The sequence below is a fragment of the Pseudophryne corroboree genome, chromosome 8 (genome assembly GCF_028390025.1).
Source record: "Pseudophryne corroboree isolate aPseCor3 chromosome 8, aPseCor3.hap2, whole genome shotgun sequence".
Taxonomy (NCBI): domain Eukaryota; kingdom Metazoa; phylum Chordata; class Amphibia; order Anura; family Myobatrachidae; genus Pseudophryne; species Pseudophryne corroboree.
In genome coordinates, this window is record NC_086451.1 from 480220096 (window position 1) to 480240666 (window position 20571).

The window sequence follows — 20571 nt, forward strand, 5'->3', positions numbered from 1 at the left end:
ATCTGGCATTAGCATAATGTAGTAATTCAAACTTCTGTGACCGCCGACAAATTGCAGTCACGTTGCATTTAACTTAGAATCAGCCTCATAATTCACTGTAAATCCTACAGTAGCAGTTTTACATAAAAACAGTAGAGGGCGCCGTCTCCCAACTTTTCCCTTTCCCATGTAATAATGTAACTGAGACCTTTGTGTTCATTTAAAGCCAATGCAGCTGCATCCAGCACAGGTAACATCACGCATGCAGCACAAAGGCTCTGATCCCCTTCACTTTGTCAGACAGGGCTGCATTACACACTGAGACTGGGGGTGCTATTTAGTAAACGAAACTAAGGTTATTATATAGCATTTTAGCTGCAGAATGCCTAAACTTTCCTCTCTCCATATTTACCATAGTACGGATCATAGAAACATAGAAACATAGAATTTGACGGCAGATAAGAACCACTTGGCCCATCTAGTCTGCCCCTTTTTTATTTTATCCTTTAGGCAATCTCAACCCTTTTTTAACCTTAATTCTTTGTAAGGATATTCAAATGCCTATCCCAAGCATGTTTAAATTGCCCTACAGTCTTAGCCTCTACCACCTCTGATGGGAGGCTATTCCACTTATCCACTACCCTTTCTGTGAAGTAATTTTTCCTTAAATTTCCCCTGAACCTCCCCCCCTCCAGTCTCAATGTATGCCCTCGAGTTCTAATACTTCTTTTCCTTTGAAGAATGTTTCCCTCCTGAACTTTGTTAAGACCCTTGATATATTTGAAAGTTTCTATCATGTCCCCCCTTTCCCTTCTCTCCTCCAAACTATACATGTTAAGATCTTTTAGCCTTTCCGGGTAAGTTTTGTTATGTAGGCCATGCACCATTTTAGTTGCCCTTCTTTGTACACTCTCTAATGTATTTATATCCTTCTGGAGATAGGGTCTCCAGAACTGGACACAGTATTCCAGATGGGGCCGTACCAATGACCTATACAGTGGCATTATCACTTCTTTTTTCCTGCTACTGATTCCTCTCCCTATGCAACCAAGCATCTGACTTGCCTTTCTCATTGCTTTGTTGCATTGCTTTCCTGCCTTCAAGTCACTTGAAATAGTGACTCCTAAATCTCTTTCCTCCTCAGTAGTTTCCATTATAGTACCCTTGATACTATACTTAGCCTTTGGGTTTTTGAGACCCAAGTGCATGATTTTGCATTTTTTAGCATTAAACTGTAGTTGCAACGTTCTTGACCATTTCTCAAGCCTACCTAGGTCATTAATCATTTGTTTGACCCCTCCCGGTGTGTCTACCCTGTTGCATATCTTTGTATCATCTGCAAAAAGGCATATCTTCCCTTCAATACCATCTGCAATGTCACCAACAAAGATATTAAAGAGAACTGGACCAAGTACAGATCCCTGGGGTACTCCACTGGTAACATTTCCCTCCATAGATTGCACTCCTTTAACTACGACTGTCTGTTTCCTATCCTGCAACCAGGTTCTTATCCATTTAACTGATTTATAATCCACCCCCAGGCTTTCAAGTTTATTTAGCAGTCTGCGATGTGGGACAGTGTCAAATGCCTTACTGAAGTCTAGATATGCTACATCTACAGCTCCCCCTTGATCTATTATTTTCATCACAGAGTCAAAAAAGTCAATAAGATTTGTTTGGCATGATCTCCCACCAGTAAATCCACGCTGTTTTGGATCCTGTAAGTTGTTTGATTTAAGATATTCCACTACTCTTTCTTTTAATAGTTTTTCCATTACTTTCCCTACTACTGATGTAAGGCTTACTGGTCTGTAGTTACTTGCTTCTTCCTTGCTTCCACTTTTGTGCAGTGGAACTACATTTGCTCTTTTCCAGTCCTCTGGAATAGCACCTGTATTTAGTGACTGGTTAAATAATTCTGTTAAAGGTGTAACCAGCACATCTTTTAGCTATTTGAGTATCCTTGGGTGTATCCCATCTGGTCCCATTGATTTATCCACTTTTAGTTTTGAAAGTTCTGTTAGGACCTTCTCCTCTGTAAATGTATTTTCATCTACTTTATTTTTATGAATGTCCTTGCAACTTAACTGTGGCCCCATCCCTTCTCCTGTAGTAAATACTGAGCAAAAATAATTATTTAGGTGATCTGCTATTGCCTTGTCTCCCTCCACCAAATGCCCACTCTCTGTCTTAAGTCTTATTATTCCTCCATTTGATTTTCTCCTTTCACTTATATACTTAAAAAAAGTTTTGCCCCCTTTATCTACTGACTGGGCCATTTTCTCCTCAGCTTCTGCCTTTGCACGTCTGATCACTTTCTTAGCATCCTTCCGTCTGTCCAGATACACCTCTTTGTCGTTATTATTTTGAGTCTGTTTGTATTTCCTAAAAGCCATCTTTTTTGCTTTCACACTAGTTGATACTTCTTTTGTGAACCACACTGGCTTCCTTTTCCTGGTGCTTTTCCTAACCATTTTGATACAAAGGTCTGTTGCACTTAGCATTGCACTTTTCAGTTTTTTCCACCTCTCCTGCACTCCTTCCAAGTTCCTCCAGTCTGCCAATGAATCACTTAAACATCTCCCCATTTTTGCAAAGTCAGCATTTCTAAAATCCAACACCTTTGTTTTTGTGTGACAGGAGTTGGATCCTGTCTTTATACTAAACCATACTGCTTGATGATCACTGGATCCCAGGTGCTCACCCACATATATATCAAATATTCTATCACCATTTGTAAGAATTAGATCTAATATTGAGTCTTTGCGAGTGGGCTCCCTCACCAATTGCTTGAGAGATGCTCCCTGTAAGGAATGTAAAAATTTGCCACTTGTAGCTGAACTTGCAAAAGACCCCTCCCAATTTACATCAGGTAAATTAAAGTCTCCCATGATTATGACTTCTCCCTTAAAAGCCATTTTAGAGATGTCCAACAATAGGTTCCTGTCCAAATCCTGCCCCTGGCCTGGTGGTCTATAGATCACCCCAATGTGAATAATGTCCTTCTTCCCAGTTTCTATGGTGACCCAAAGGGCCTCAGTTTTGGCTTCAATATTTTGTATAGATCGCTAATGTATAAGGGGCACTACCTTAAGTAATGTGTAAAAAGGTGCTCTACCTGGAGTAATGTGTAAAAAAGAGCTCTACCTGGAGTAATGTGTATAAGGGGCTCTACCTGGAGTAATGTGTAAAAGGGTGCTCTACCTGGAGTAATGTGTAAAAGGGGGCACTACCTGGAGTAATGTGTAAAAGGGGGCACTACCTGGAGTAATGTGTAAAAGGGGGCTCTACCTAGAGTAATGTGTAAAAGGGGGCTCTACCTGGAGTAATGTGTAAAAGGGAGCTCTACCTGGAGTAATGTGTAAAAGGGAGCTCTACCTGGAGTAATGTGTAAAAGGGGGAACTACCTGAAGTAATGTGTAAAAGGGGGCACTACCTGGAGTAATTTGTATAAGGAGGCTCTACCTGGAGTAATGTGTATAATGTGCTCTACCTGGAGTAATGTGTAAAAGGGGCACTACCTGGAGTAATGTGTAAAAGGGGCTCTACTTGGTGTAATGTGTGACAGGGGATCTAGCTGGTGTTAGGTGTACAAGGGGGCACTACCTGGCATTATGTGTATAAGGGGCTCTACCTGGCATAATGTATATAAGTGGCACAACTGTGCGGCATAATTTGAATAATGGAGACTACTGTGCGGCATAATATGAATTGGCATTATTTTGTGACCACTCCCCTTCCCCATGAAACCACGCCCCTATAATTTTTCCTCGCACCTTCGATACGCACTCTCCCTATTTTAGATAAGGGGGCCATCAATTCTCTTTCTGGCACAGGGCACCAAAATGTCTCGTTGCGGCTCTCATCAGTCTGCACAGTGCTAATATAATTAAGTGCTGTCAATACCAGGGGTTAAAGTGAGCCGGAATGGGCTCACCTAACCCAGCGATGTGTCCCTGTCGCTGCAGGGAGATGATGGGCGCCCGCTGAGATTGTGTTACCAGTGGGCGCCTGTCTCCAGCCGGAGGCAGGAGCTTAGTATTGAGCTCCGGCTTCCGGCGCTGTCACTGTGCGCTATGGGAGAGACGTCATGACGTCTCTCCCATAGTGCCGAGGAGCGGGCGCCCAGAGGACTGCAGCGGCCGGACACGGAGCGGGGCATGGTAAGTATGGTCTGTGTTTTGTCTGTTTTTTTCCTTTGTAGCGGCGCATCTACTGGGGGGCATTACTACTAAGGGGTATCTACTGGGGGGCATTACTACTAAGGGACAGCTACTGGGGCAAACTACTGGGGGGCATTACTACTAAGGGGCATCTACTGGGGGGCATTACTACTGGGGGGGGATCTACTGGGGGCAAACTACTGGGGGGCATTACTACTGGGGGTCATCTACTGGGGGCAAACTACTGAGGGGCATCTACTGGGATGCATATCTACTGGGGGCATTACTACCGGGGGCAAACTACTGGGGGCCAACTACAAGGGGGCAAGCTACAAGGGGCAAACTACAAGGGAGCAAACTACAAGGGAGCAAACTACAAGGGAGCAAACTACAAGGGGCAAGCTACTGGGGGCAAGCTACAAAGGGGCAAACTACAAAGGGGCAAACTACAAAGGGGCAAGCTTCTGGGAGCAAACTACAAGGGGGCAAGCTCCTGGGGCAAACTACAGGAGGGCATTACTACTGGGGGCATAACTACAGGGGCATTACTACTTGGGGAAAACTACAGGGGCCAAACTACTGGGAAGCTAAACTAAAGTGGGGGTAAACTACTGGGGGCATAACTACTGGGGCTAAACTACAGGGGGTTAAACGACTGGGGGCATTACTACAGGCAACATTACGGCAATACTACACAGGGGCATTACCATTAAGGGCATTACTACTGAGGGCCCTACTAATGAGGGCATTGTAAAGGGGGCACTTCATAAGGGGCATCACTCCCGGGGACATAAGGGGTACTACTACTGCGGGCATTGCATAAGGGGCACTATGGGGTCTATATAAGGGGCACTACCAGTACAGTGGACATTGCATAAGGAGCACTATTACTGTGGGCATTATGTGTATTACGGGGTGCTACTACTGTGGGCATTATGTGTATTACGGGGTGCTACTACTGTGGGCATTATTACTATTGTGTGACCACGACCCTTTTTTGGAGACCACGCCCCTTTTTTTGCGGCGACCGCAATACCTTTATTACATGGGCGCCGTGGGGAGGGGGGGTGAGTTCCACCACCTCTCTAGGACCACTTTAAGCACTGGTCATTACTATCACCACATTCACACACAAAGTCCTGGTGAAGGAACAATATAACACAGTATAATAATAATAATAATAATTATAATATAACACAACCACTAAGTAATTATAGTTACATTGCTGTATGTCTGTAAGAGGATATGACATAGTGAAACTCTGACATGTACTAAGACTGCTGACAAATCCACTAATTGATGCAAAGTTCCCCAGAAAGCTGTAATTACAGAGACTTTATATCTTCCTTTACAGGCATCACATCCATAGTGACAGCACCAGCACCTCTCCCGGAGGAATCCTCACAATAAATGTTTCATTTTACACACAACAGACACAGATACATATCTTCCTGATACAGACAATGGGGACATAATCTATCCTCCCGATCACACCCCGTCTCGGGTGCTACCTGCAAATATGAATTATTACCGGTATTTATGGGTGACTGCAGCAGATATCAGACATACCGTATCACAGATATCTGCTGCGGTCCCCCAGTAGCAGCCCCCACGGGTGACATACTGTATGCCAATGTTTATCGGGAGAGGGATCTGATGTGAGGAGGGGAATGGAGGCAGCAGGAAGCCACAGACTGAGAGTTATATAGTGGGAGGAGCAGGGTCCCCAGCAGCACAGAGTATATCAGGAGATGAGTGATATGTCAGTGAGGACAGGGCTGTATGTGACAGGGGCAGTGACATGATGTGAGGAGGGGAATGGAGGCAGAAGGAAGCCACAGACTGAGAGTTATATAGTGGGAGGAGCAGGGTCCCCAGCAGCACAGAGTATATCAGGAGATGAGTGATGTGTCAGTGAGGACAGGGCTGCATGTGACAGGGGCAGTGACATGATGTGAGGAGGGGAATGGAGGCAGCAGGAACCACAGACTGAGAGTTATATAGTGGGAGGAGCAGGGTCCCCAGCAGCACAGAGTATATCAGGAGATGAGTGATGTGTCAGTGAGGACAGGGCTGCATGTGACATGATGTGAGGAGGGGAATGGAGGCAGCAGGAAGCCACAGACTGAGAGTTATATAGTGGTTGGAGCAGGGTCCCCAGCAGCACAGAGTATATCAGGAGATGAGTAGTGTGTCAGTGAGACAGGGCTGCATGTGACAGGGGCAGTGAGATGATGTGAGGAGGGGAATGGAGGCAGCAGGAAGCCACAGACTGAGAGTTATATAGTGGTTGGAGCAGGGTCCCCAGCAGCACAGAGTATATCAGGAGATGAGTGATGTGTCAGTGAGGACAGGGCTGCATGTGACAGGGGCAGTGACATGATGTGAGGAGGGGAATGGAGGCCGCAGGAAGCCACAGACTGAGAGTTATATAGAGAGAGGAGCAGGGTCTCCCAGCAGCACAGAGTATATCAGGAGATGAGTGATAGTGAGGACAGGGCTGCATGTGACAGGGGCAGTGACATGATGTGAGGAGGGGCATGGAAGCAGCAGGGAGCCACAGACTGAGAGTTATATAGTGGTTGGAGCAGGGTCCCCAGCAGCACAGAGTATATCAGGAGATGAGTGATGTGTCAGTGAGGACAGGGCTGCATGTGACAGGGGCAGTGACATGATGTGAGGAGGGGAATGGAAGCAGCAGGAAGCCACAGACTGAGAGTTATATAGTTGGAGGAGCAGGGTCCCCAGCAGCACAGAGTATAGCAGGTGATGAGTGATGTGTCAGTGAGGACAGTAGCGGATCTTGCCACGGGCAAGCAGGACTTTTGCCCCGGGCGCCGCCTTCCGGAGGGCGCCAGCGCCATCCGGAGGGCGCCGCACCGTGGCAAGATCTGCTGCTGCTGTGCCCCCAGCTGCCGCTGCCTGCTGTGAATGGAAACTAGACACTACGCGTCTAGTTTCCCTTCGTCGGCTGCCCGTTGTGAAGGGAAACTAGACGCTACGCGTCTAGTTTCCCTTCCTGGAGAGGACCTTTACTGTAATGATGTGCGGTGCGCGTTGACGTCATCGCGCACCGCACAGCAAAGGTCCTTTCCACGAATGGAACTAGACGCTTAGCGTCTAGTTTTCCTTTGTGGAGAGGACCTTTGCTGTGTGACGTCATCGCGCACCGCACATCCTACTACAGTACAGGGGGCGTAACTGACCACGCCCCCTGTATGAAGCCACGCACCCTAATGCCGCCCGGGGTGCAAGAAGCCCCGGAACCAGCCCTGAGTGAGGACAGGGCTGCATGTGACAGGGGCAGTGACATGATGTGAGGAGGGGAATGGAGGCAGCAGGAAGCCACAGATTGAGAGGTATATAGTGGAAGGAGCAGGGTCCCCAGCAGCACAGAGTATATCAGGAGATGAGTGATGTGTCAGTGAGGACAGGGCTGCATGTGACAGGAGCAGTGACATGATGTGAGGAGGGGAATGGAGGCAGCAGGAAGCCACAGACTGAGAGTTATATAGTGGGAGGAGCAGGGTCCCCAGCAGCACAGAGTATATCAGGAGATGAGTGATGTGTCAGTGAGGACAGGGCTGCATGTGACAGGGGCAGTGACATGATGTGAGGAGGGGAATGGAGGCAGCAGGAAGCCACAGACTGAGAGTTATATAGTGGGAGGAGCAGGGTCCCAGCAGCACAGAGTATATCAGGAGATGAGGGATGTATCAGTGAGGACAGGGCTGCATGTGACGGGCAGTGACATGATGTGAGGAGGGGAATGGAGGCAGCAGGAAGCCACAGACTGAGAGTTATATAGTGGGAGGAGCAGGGTCCCCAGCAGCACAGAGTATATCAGGAGATGAGTGATGTGTCAGTGAGGACAGGGCTGCATGTGACAGGGGCAGTGACATGATGTGAGGAGGGGAATGGAGGCAGCAGGAAGCCACAGACTGAGAGTTATATAGTGGGAGGAGCAGGGTCCCCAGCAGCACAGAGTATATCAGGAGATGAGTGATGTGTCAGTGAGGACAGGGCTGCATGTGACAGGGGCAGTGACATGATGTGAGGAGGGGAATGGAGGCAGCAGGTACCACAGACTGATAGTTATATAGTGGGAGGAGCAGTGTCCCCAGCAGCACAGATTATATCAGGAGATGGGTGATGTGTCAGTGAGGACAGGGCTGCATGTGACGGGCAGTGACATGATGTGAGGAGAGGAAGGGAGGCAACAGGAAGCCACAGACTGAGAGTTATATAGTGGGAGGAGCAGGGTCCCCAGCAGCACAGAGTATATCAGGAGATGAGTGATGTGTCAGTGAGGACAGGGCTGCATGTGACAGGGGCAGTGACATGATGTGAGGAGGGGAATGGAGGCAGCAGGTACCACAGACTGATAGTTATATAGTGGGAGGAGCAGTGTCCCCAGCAGCACAGATTATATCAGGAGATGGGTGATGTGTCAGTGAGGACAGGGCTGCATGTGACAGGGGCAGTGACATGATGTGAGGAGGGGAATGGAGGCAGCAGGAAGCCACAGACTGATAGTTATATAGTGGATGGAGAAGGGTCCCCCAGCAGCACAGAGTATATCAGGAGATGAGTGATGTGTCAGTGAGGACAGGGCTGTATGTGACAGGGGCAGTGACATGATGTGAGGAGAGGAATGGACGCAGCAGGAAGCCACAGACTGAGAGTTATATAGTGGGAGGAGCAGGGTCCCCAGCAGCACAGAGTATATCAGGAGATGAGTGATGTGTCAGTGAAGACAGGAGCAGGGTCAGCAGCAGCAGCATTAATAGGGTGATGTCAATCAAAATTCATACATTCAGCTTTTCATGTGCCCTAGCGTTTAAAAGTAATAAAGGGCACCAATTACTGTCATCTGCCGAATTGTAATTCTGTTTAATAATATTTAATCCATCAGAATGTTGGAGCAAGGGGTTCCCTGTGTGAATTAGAGATGAAATATATTACTGATGAACACGAGGGGATAAAAGAAGTGTTCTGTTATAGCGCAGGGTAACTTGTGTAATCTATGTCCATTCTCGGGTTGTCTGAACATTTCTCTATCAGGATATACTGTATGATATTATCTGTACATATTATAAAATAAAGTCTGTCTGTCCGTTCAGGCTAATCTCCAGAACCACTGGACGGATTCTGATGCGGTTTGCACAATTCTATAGAACATTTTTCGAGGACGGTTTAGGTGCATGAAACATGAATCTATGACAAAAGGGAGCCGAGTAATGACGATTTTAGTGAAATAAGCCGGGTTATTCCGCACCACGCCAACACGGGGTTTCAAACTGACCATTTCAGATTGTAATAAAATTTGACATATTAATTAATAGCTCGGGTGTGAAGATTACTTCAGAATCTTAGGCTGATCTGTAAACTGGGTTTGAAGTTACATGCCTTTAAATCTGCATTTTTTTTTAATCGGAAAAAACATGCGCTTAACATTTTTTCAAATTGCACTCGCAGCTCCGCTAATTCTGCTAGAAAGTTGAGCAACGTCTCATTTTAAACCTCTTGTTATATGTTTTCATATGATACAGTATATAACACAGCGGTATGTTTCAATAACACATAAAAATGCAACATTTTCAAAATGACAATGTCAATTTTCTCAAAAATCCAAGTTTTAAAGTTTTTACAACAAAAATCTCAAAAAATGGTGCCTACTGTTGTTGATAAATTCCCAAAGTTTTTTTTTGGGGGGGGGATCATGATGGGATCATTTGCTACAAGAGGTTTCACTTTGGACTGTTTGTTAAAACAATGAAAATGTGAACTATCAAGGCTCAAGTTCATTACTTCTACTTATCCCCTTTAACAGTGCATTTTATTTATATTATATACAATGACACAGGGCCAGATTCACCCAAGTCTAACTGTCTCTGCACATGTTACATCTGCCCCACCCGCAGTGCACATGGGGGTAATTCAGATCTCACCGTAGATGTGCTAAATTTAGCACATCTACGATCATTTACTCTGACATGCGGGGGGACGCCCAGCACAGGGCTAGTCCGCCCTGCATGTCAGGACCGACCAACCCCCCCCCCCCCCCCCCCCCCCCACCGAATGGTGGCGATACTTTTGTACCTGGCAAGCAGCTTCCTGCCAGCGCAGCTCCTGCACGCTGGCAGGCCGCTACTCACCGCGTCCCAGGTCGCAGCGGCTGCACGTGATGTCACACAGCCGCCGCCCCCCCAACGGTCCGGTCACGCCTCCATTGTCCGGACCACGCCCCGCCAACCACGGTCTAACGACATTGACCCACCCCCTCCCGCCCAGTGACCGCCTCTGCCTGTCAATCAAGCAGAGGCGATCGCACCAGTGAGATGCTGTTAACATCTCACTGGGCTCCTGGGGTGCGCACTCCACAAATGGATTCAGACTGCGATCGCTGCCGCCTGAATTAGCCCCTAGGTTTTGCCCAGTTGCTTGCTTTTGTACTTTACTTACACACATGAATCAGGCCCCATTTGTGTTAAACTAACAACAAAACAACAAAGTGCATTCATGAACCATATTAACCACTTGCCTGGCATGGTGGCATCAAATAGACCACACCAGCAAGTGCATTATCTGTCCTGGGCACACAGGCAGGGCCGGATCTAGACCTTGTGGCGCCCAGACTGAAAGTTTCCTTAGGTGCCCCCCCCCCCCGGCAGGTCAAATAGGGTTAGTGCGTAAAAAATAGGGGCGTGGCTTCATAGGGAAGGGGCGTGGTCACAGTTTTGCACCTGTAGAGTTGTGGCACCTGTAGAGTTGTGCCCCCAGTAGCTGCGCCCCCAGTAGTTGTGCCCTCAGTAGTTTTGCCCCATTAGTTTTGCCCCCAGTACTGCGCCCCCATTAGTTTTGCCCCCAATACTGCGCCCCCATTAGTTTTGCCCCCAGTACTGTGCCCAAACATTAAAAAATGAAAAATACTCACCAGCCCCGCTCCTGCTTGCCGACTGATGCTGCCCTCCGTCTCCTGCTGCCGGCGCCATCCCTCGGATCTATGGGAGAGACATGCACGATGACGTCAGACGTCCAGGCACCAGACGTCAGCCACCAGTAGCGGGGAAAGGTCCTCTCCGCGAAGGGAAACTAGACGCTACAGCATCTAGTTTCCCTTCATGGAGAGGTTCTTTCCTACTGCACAGTTAGTAGCGGCTCCTGCCACGGCGGCGGCAGCCCCGGGACAGCGGCGCCCTGGGCAAAAATCCTGCTTGCCCGTGGCAAGAGCCACTACTGCACACAGGATGCAACAAGTCAGATACACAGCGTGTGCGGCTACAGGGAAGAGAAACTTCCCTCCGCTGCTGCTGTCACTGCCCTACCGCATCCTACCCCTGCATCTGCCTGTGCTGCTGATCACTGCTGACAGCTCAGCACGGCAGGACCCCCCCCCCCCCCCCCCTCCTCCAGCAGCTGCAGACAAGAGCATCCGCTGGGGAAGTGTAAATTACACCCCCCCCAACCCCCCTCCCGTGTACCTGGTGGCTGTCCCGGCTTTTAAAATGAAAGCTGTGATGGTTCGGATGGTCGCTATGTTCTGATGGTGACCACCGATGTTCCAATGTTTGAGGGGGACGGACTTTTTTTTTCTTTTTTTTACAAATATCAACAAAATTGTTTTTTCTAACTAAAATCATTTTATATAAGATTAAATACACGTTCTTAACCTAATTCACTCATTAAAAAAAAATCTCAGTGTTTTTTGGAATACAAATCGTCAGTTAAGTGATTAAAAAAAACCTGGAAGATCCAGATTTTGCTGAGAACTACTCATGTGTCACGCAGGAGGAGGCCCAGAGCGATCGCTGCACCGGTGCTCAAGCTACGATTCTCCCACTGCGCGCTGCACTCGCCACACGATCTATTCCCGCCGCTGTATGGCTGTCGTGGACATTGCCGGCTTTCGGGTTTTCGGCGTCGGTATCCTGAATACCGACAGCCGGCATTTTAACTGCATCCCCCTTGCAGTATATGAAAGAGCAAAACAGATTTACATCTAACGCCAATAAATAAATATATAAAACTCTCGTAAATCTAATTATATAACTATGATTTATTGCTTCACGTTTTAATTGCTGAGCAATCTCTCTCATCCTCTAATATGAAAACCAAGCGGTGTGTAAAACACTTATCCTCCTGTCCTGTGCCCCAAACACATAATCACTGGGTATGAGAAGAACAGATTAATAAGTCAGATCAATATTTCATTATGCTGGTCGCCTGCCAGTCACCTGGCACTTATCACGCCCTCCGATGTTCCTAACACTCTGCGCCACCCAGCGTCTCAGTGAGGCGCACTTAAATCTCTCAGGGGGGTAACACCCACCCATAGCCATCAGAGGTGTGTGTGTGTGTGTTATAGAAGTCAGAAAGAACAAATAAATTACCAAGAGCCAATCAGAAACCACGGACTCCTGGACTGCAGCTTCTGATTGGTCTCCCTGCTCACATCCCCTGCGCAGTCACACATGTGTCAGTTTAAAGAGTCGAGCCTTGGAGGTCTAAAGGGCTGGTGCAAGCTGTGAGATGATGCTGATTGGTCAAATGCGTATAAGTCACACCCATTAATGCAAATTAAGTTAAAGGGCTACAGCTGTGACCTGAAAGCCAAATTACATTGTATCAAATACTTTTATATATATATATACACTGCTCAAAAAAATAAAGGGAACACTAAAATAACACATCCTAGATCTGAATGAATGAAATATTCTTATTAAATACTTTGTTCTTTACATAGTTGAATGTGCTGACAACATAATCACACAAAAATTATCAATGGAAATCAAATTTATTAACCCATGGAGGTCTGGATTTGGAGTCACACTCAAAATTAAAGTGGAAAAACTCTCTACAGGCTGATCCAACTTTGATGTAATGTCCTTAAAACAAGTCAAAATGAGGCTCAGTGGTGTGTGTGGCCTCCACGTGCCTGTATGACCTCTGACAATGCTAAATTCTTTTGTCGAATAAACAACCCTTAATGAAGTCTAAGAACACTGTACGCTGTTTACTTAAGAAGTACCGTAAGGGTACGCTAGTTGCGTAACGATCGCTCAGCCGTAGGCGAGACGCTCAAGCGTCACGTTCGCTCACGGCCCAGTGATCACAGGACAGCACGTTATTGGTTATGTCTAGAGTAATGATTCGCTATGGCGTAGCGTACGCTCGAGACCACGAGGAGATCACCAGCGGCGCAGACGCTCACAACGCTATTCCTTTATGTCTAAAACTTTTATCAATGAAATACACAGAATACCTTAATGTGAATACAGGGTGATTGTGCAACTTTGTGTAACCTAACTAACTACAAAGCTGCTTGAGCGTCACCGACGCTCAAGTGAACACTTAAAACTATAGAAAATACACAGATACTGGTTTAGGGTCCAAAGCCTATTAACTGTATTATATCTAATATACTTGTAAAAAGAATAACAGTACAAATGATACACTACAATATAACAGAGACTTCCTAACCAAAATACAATACTATCTAATACAATACAATACTAGTCTAGGGGAGATGTGAGAGAAAAGAGAAGGGAGAGAGAGAAATGGAGAGAGATGAGAGAAATTGGCTCACAGTAAGACAATGATTACGGAGAGAAAACTTACGCACAAGGGGAAACGATCGCATGCGCCTGGACATCCAGCACCCGATTTTCAGCAATGAGAACCGTTGAAGAGTGAGAGCTGGATGTGGTCGGCCTGCCTATTTATGCCCCACACACAATGCAATCCAATGGTCCCTACAATCTTGTCGCCCATTGGACACAGGAATTCGGCTTCGCATCATAACAAAAGGTCATAGGTTGATTCATACAGGTGGGCTGTGACGATTTCCAACAGCTCAGGTGGGTGGGAAACTGGGTTTCCCGCCGCATACCTGAGTATGAGTAAATAATAGAAATGGACATAAACTTCTTATGTCCATAACTATCCGCACGAGCGATTAATACGCTCCAAACCAACACCGGAATATTGTTAATTAAATACTCTTCCGATGGGTACCAAACACTGCTATATGATTCCTGTTAGACCCTTCGTACCATACAAAAAGGGATTCCTCCGTTCAGGGACGTTCTATATTAACCAAACTTTCAGGAACCATTTAAAGGGATCATGATCTATAAACTACATTAATTATGAAAATGTGTAACGAATGAGTCGCACGCTACGACTACATAAACTCTACCGTAAATACGCATACCGTGCGCCCGCGGGTGCACGCTATTGCGGGTATGCGCCTTCACGGGAGAGCGTACGCATGCGCAGCGCGGACCAGCGTGAGGTGCAAATATGGCAGCATGTATAGAGATATTTTTCTGACTTTGACAGTCCACCCTTTGGCAGTCAATAATAACTGCCACCTTCTAAAACATTTCAAAAGGAGAAAAATATATGTCAGGGGTTAATTCATTTCCATGGTTGGGTAGGGGAGGAGAGAGGAGTAGGTGTGAAGAGGGTATGACCTAGTGAGATAGCAGAAGCATGTGTGTATAAGTCCATGTTTGGGGGGGTCATGTATCATCGTGCCGTACGTGTTGTAAATCAAGCTTCGAGGTATTGCGAAGTATACATTTGAATTCCTTCTTATCCTGTGGTACAGGTCTGTGGATGGGCTGTCAAACTTTACCGAGCTCTTTTCGGATTTTTTGAACAAAATGGGGAGCACATTTTAGTTGATGATACATGAATGGGGGAATATGTGATTGTTGATATCTGTGCCTGTATTTCCTATACTATGTGTGTTATTACCTGAGGGTTGTAGAGATGAAGATGAAGAACACTTATGGAAAATGCAATGATATTCTATGTCAGGTAAATGTACATCTGTCGTTGAAGTTTTGTTCGGTATCAGTTGAAAGTCGTCTTCTTTGCGCTGTTTTGCTCCTTAGGCATGAGCAACAAGCTTTGTCAGTGCCATCAGATTTACAAAGAATGTTGGGCTAGCGTGAGTTTAAAAATACTAGGGAAACTGGGGATCCATGGCAAAGTTCATCAAGTGTCCATTTCTCAAGTGGTCAAAACTCTTTCTTTGGTCCATCCGTTGTCTGTATAGCGTCTCGTCAACTTCCTCGTCCAAGGGGGTCTTGTTATCTTGGAGAAAAGCAGAAAAACAGGTGAAAGAAACGGACCGTATAATCGCATTTTCATCACATCCTGGTTTCTATCATTGGGTCATAAATCAAATCCAGGTTAATTACGGTTTCCTCACTCCTCAAGCTCATCACTTTTGTACTTTGTTTGCACCTCATTAAAGCCTGCCCGCATCTAAATATCAATCCAATGGATATAACAACACCCAAGATACATAGTAGAAACTTTCCAACATCCATTATGACTCCTTGAGCCCAGTCTCCTAAACCGGAGAACCAATTTCGCGGGTTCAACCATGACACCCAACCAGTCAGCTCATTACCTACAGCAGCAAGGGTGAGATTGTGTTTTCGACGAAATTCCCACTTCAATTGGAGAATGTCGTCCATCTTTTGGTCTATGACCTCTACCGGATCCTCGGTGCTATTTGTGATATACGTGCAACACTTTATGCCGTACTGTGTTGCCAATGTAACACAATATCCGCCTGTTACTGCTGTAAGATAATTAAGAACCATTCTATGCTGTACCAGTTCTGTTTTATAAGCTTGGAGTTCTCTTCCAGTGTATCTAAACGTGTCATCATACATTTCAGTGATATTATCTAACAAATTGGCGAGTGCGGAAATGTATCTATAATTCATCACTCCTCGAGCGGTGCGAGTGAAATCTAACGCTACCAGAACCTGAATCCCGGTGGATTCATGGATAAGATCAGAGGCCGGATGCTCTAACCTTTCTGACAGTTGTCTTTTAACTCGGTGCTCGTAATGAGTGTGAGTATAAGGAGCTTGGGCACCACGGTGTATGTCCTTCATTTTGTCATGTGTTACAGTCATCACTTCAGGCAATACTTTTCCAATATAACACAATCCTTCAGAGTTTGGGGCAAGCCACTTGTACGCCTTTCTCCCGCATATGAAATATGCATCATCGGGGAGAACATATGGGACGGAGAAGGACATTACCATGTTACACACCTTCCAGGTGAACTCTCCTGACCCTAATTCTTCCATCTGTTTAATGCACGTATCAGTTTGTACGATATGTGCACAGTATCCTGGTGATACCTCTCCAACTCTAGTAATCCTATTTCCTAAGGTATATCGATACCGGAAAGATTTTCCTCTACTGGCTATGTGGCGTACAAGCTCTGTATCTGTAGGCATTCTATCTGCTCTATGCGAAAAGGTCATGGTAAGGTTGCTCCATGACACTTCCCAATTTCCCGGCTTACGGGGATTGGAGATATTAAAACATAAGAGGGACCTATCCACATGGTATTGGTGGAGCTTCAAACTAGGAGGGCTGGAGATGTTAAACCTCCGGTCCACCGGTCTCCCACCACTTAGCTCAAGTACCTCCCCTAACGTTAAAGGAAATGGTACTAGCCCTGATTTGCTATGACCCTGAGGTACTTGAGAGCATACCCAACAATCTGTTTGGTTTAATACATTACCCACTAAGGAGTGATAGTCACTCAATGGATGCCGGTCCATATGGATATTAAAACTGGATTGGCATTTCTTTATGCATCCATCTTCAATCAAATTGTCACAAAGCCTACAGATACAGTTTTCTTCAGCTAACAATCCATCACAATTTCTTCTATCGGATCGTTTTCTGATACTCGCCTTTGCTTGTTGGTTTGGTTGATCTTGGAAAACTACGCCTCCATCATCATAATCGGAACTCATTCCAGAACCTCTCTCGACCTCTATGGTACTCTCGCCGGAACAGACTGCTCTGGTCAACATCATGGTTAACATCAAAATCCGGATCACAGTCTCTTGGGGCAAGTCCATCTTTGAGGAGAAAATAGAGAAGAATGAGAAGGGGGAAAAAGAAATTTTAAGGAAGAGGGGATGGGAAGTGGAGAAAAACAATAAAAGGGAGAGGGGAGTCGACAACTGCTTTCGGTCTTCAAGGCTCAGGTGTCGCCTCAGTCCTCCTGGAACAGACACTCCAGTGATACAACCTCTACCGTCTGTTCCTTATCACGGGACTTCTCTGGATCAGCAACCTTCTTGCAGTGGGATGAATGGACCCAAGTCTCTCTCTCAGCAACCTTCAATGCTGTGGTGCTAGTCAATAAGACCTGGTATGGTCCTTCCCATCTATCAATAAGACAACCTGAGCGTAGAAAATTTCGTATCATTACATAATCCCCAGGTTCAATGTCATGACAATTACTACCTGGTAAATCAGGAATCACCAACTTCAGATTATCATTTTGATTCCTCAACTGCTTACTCATGTTAATCAAGTATTTTACAGTTACTTCATTGTTACATTTCAAATCATCCTGAGGGTTAATCATGACATGCGGTTGTCGACCAAACAAGATTTCAAAAGGGGACAGATTAAGAGGGGACCTGGGAGTGGTTCTGATGCTATACAAAACAATGGGTAAAGCTTCTGGCCACGTCAATCCTGTCTCTGCCATTACTTTACTCAATTTATTTTTAATAGTGCTGTTCACTCTTTCGACCTTCGCACTCGCCTGTGGACGGTACGGAGTGTGCAGCTTGCTATCAATTCCCATCAACTTACACATTCCTTGAAAGACATCACCGGTAAAATGGGTACCCCTATCACTTTCAATGATTCTAGGGATACCATATCTACATACAAATTCCTGCACAATTTTCTTAGCTGTAAACATAGCGGTATTTGTGGCTGCTGGAAAAGCTTCGACCCAATTCGAGAAAACATCTATACAAACAAGTACATATTTCAAATTTCGACATGGGGGTAATTGAATGAAGTCAATTTGTATTACCTGGAAAGGGCCGCCGGCAGGTGGGATATGGGATGGTTCTGTAGGTATTGCCTTTCCAATATTCTTTCTCAGACAGGTAAGGCATGACATTGCTCTTTTACTCGCATGAGAGGAGAATCCTGGGGCGCACCAGTATGCTCTTACCAATTTGCACATCCCCTCCTTGCCTAGATGAGTCAGCCCGTGAGCTGCTTCAGCCAGACATGGAAGATATGCTCTGGGGGCCACTGGTTTACCATGTCCATCCGTCCAGAGCCCTGAGGACTCCTGGCCATATCCCTTTGCCTTCCAGACTGCTCTTTCCTGTGTGGAACACAAATTCTGCATCTCACACAACTTTTGTGTGTTGATGGTATTAAATACCATCAGTTGTGTGGTGTCTGTCTGTATGGGGGTAGCAGCTGCAAGCTTAGCTGCTTCGTCTGCTCGGCTGTTACCAAGTGACACTGGGTCTTGACTATATGTGTGTGCTTTACATTTGATAACAGCCACTCTGTCGGGTTCCTGTATCGCTGTTAGAAGCCTTTTTATATAAGCTGCATGCGCTATCGGTGTACCAGCTGCCGTCATGAAATTTCTGAGGCGCCATAGGGCTCCGAAATCATGTACTACCCCGAAGGCGTATCTAGAATCGGTGTAGATATTGGCTGACTTACCCTTAGCCAATTCACATGCTCTGGTTAGGGCGACCAGTTCAGCAACCTGGGCTGAGTGAGGTGGACCTAGCGGTTCCGCTTCTATGGTGTCTTGGTCATCTACGACTGCGTATCCAGTACACAAGTCTCCCGAGTCTGACTGTCTATGACAACTACCGTCAGTGTAGAACGTGAGTTCTGCATCTTCCAGTGGATTGTCACTGATGTCAGGCCTTGCGGTAAAATTTTGGGTCAAATATTCCATACAATCATGTGTATCTTCCTTTGTATTAAATCCTCCTTCCCCATCACTCTCACCTTCCACCCTTTGTGTCTGACCAGGCACACCTGGGAGAAATGTTGCGGGATTTAATGCGCTGCATCTCCTTATGGTGATGTTTACTGGGGCCATTAATGCCAATTCCCATCTTGTAAACCTTGCTGATGAGACGTGTCTGGTTTGGGCAGAATTCAATAAGGCAGATACCGCATGTGGTGTATGGATTGTGAGGTTGTGGCCTAGCACGACATCTTCGCTTTTTGTCACTAGCAATGCTATCGCCGCAACGCTACGCAAGCATGTGGGGAGGGATCGCGCTACCGTGTCTAGCTGAGCGCTGTAGTATGCAACTGGCCTGCTGGCATCACCGTGTTTTTGGGTTAGTACACCTGCTGCGCAACCAGCACTTTCTGTTCCGTATAGTTCAAAGGGTTTCCCATAGTCTGGCATACCTAGTGCTGGCGCCTGCGTTAGGCACTGTTTGAGTCTCTCAAATGCTGTTTCGGATTCGTCAGTATGCGAGATCCTATCAGGTTTGTTTGAGGAGACCATTTCCTGCAGAGGTAACGCCAATATGGAAAACCCTGGGATCCAATTACGGCAATACCCACACATTCCTAAAAACGTCCTGATCTGTTGCTGGGTTTGTGGCAGTGTCATGTCTCTAATGGCTTGGATTCTATCAGCGGTCAGGTGTCTCAGTCCTTGTGTTAGACAGTGTCCCAAATATTTTACCTTAGTTTGGCATAATTGCAACTTGTCTTTGGAAACCTTGTGACCTGTGTCTGAAAGATGAAACAGGAGCTGTTTCGTATCCTTCAGGGAAGCTTCCAATGAATCAGAACACAGTAGTAGATCATCCACGTACTGTATTAATACTGATCCACTCTCTGGTTGGAAAGACTGTAAACAATCATGCAAAGCCTGAGAAAATATACTTGGACTATCTATGAAACCTTGGGGTAACCGAGTCCACGTGTATTGGACTCCTCTGTATGTGAATGCAAACAAATATTGGCTGTCAGGGTGCAGAGGTACCGAAAAGAAAGCGGAGCAGAGGTCAATAACAGTGAAAAATTTGGCAGTGGGAGGAATTTGCATTAGGATGACAGCTGGATTAGGCACTACGGGGAACTGACTCTCAACTATTTTGTTAATCCCCCTTAAATCCTGCACTAACCTGTAACCCCTCCCCCCACTCTTTTTAACAGGGAAGATGGGACTATTGGCTGTGCTGGACGTTCTTACCAGAATGCCCTGTTGCAGCAAGCGCTCTATTACTGGGAAAACTTCTAACTCCACCTCTGGCTTCAGAGGATACTGTGGGATTTTTGGAGCTATCCTACCATCTTTTACTTGTACAACTACTGGAGCTACGTTTGCCATTAATCCAGTGTCCTGTCCATCTTTTGTCCAAAGTGACTCTGGTATCTGAGATGTCATCTCTTCTACTTGGGATGGATTCCTATTTGTCATAATGGAATGTGACATTAATTTTGATGGGGAGTCTAACATGTCTCGTACCTCCTGAGCGTGATTCTCAGGAATGTCCAAGAATACACCTTCAGGAGTACAATAAATGACGCAACCCATTTTACATAGTAAGTCTCTACCCAGGAGATTAGT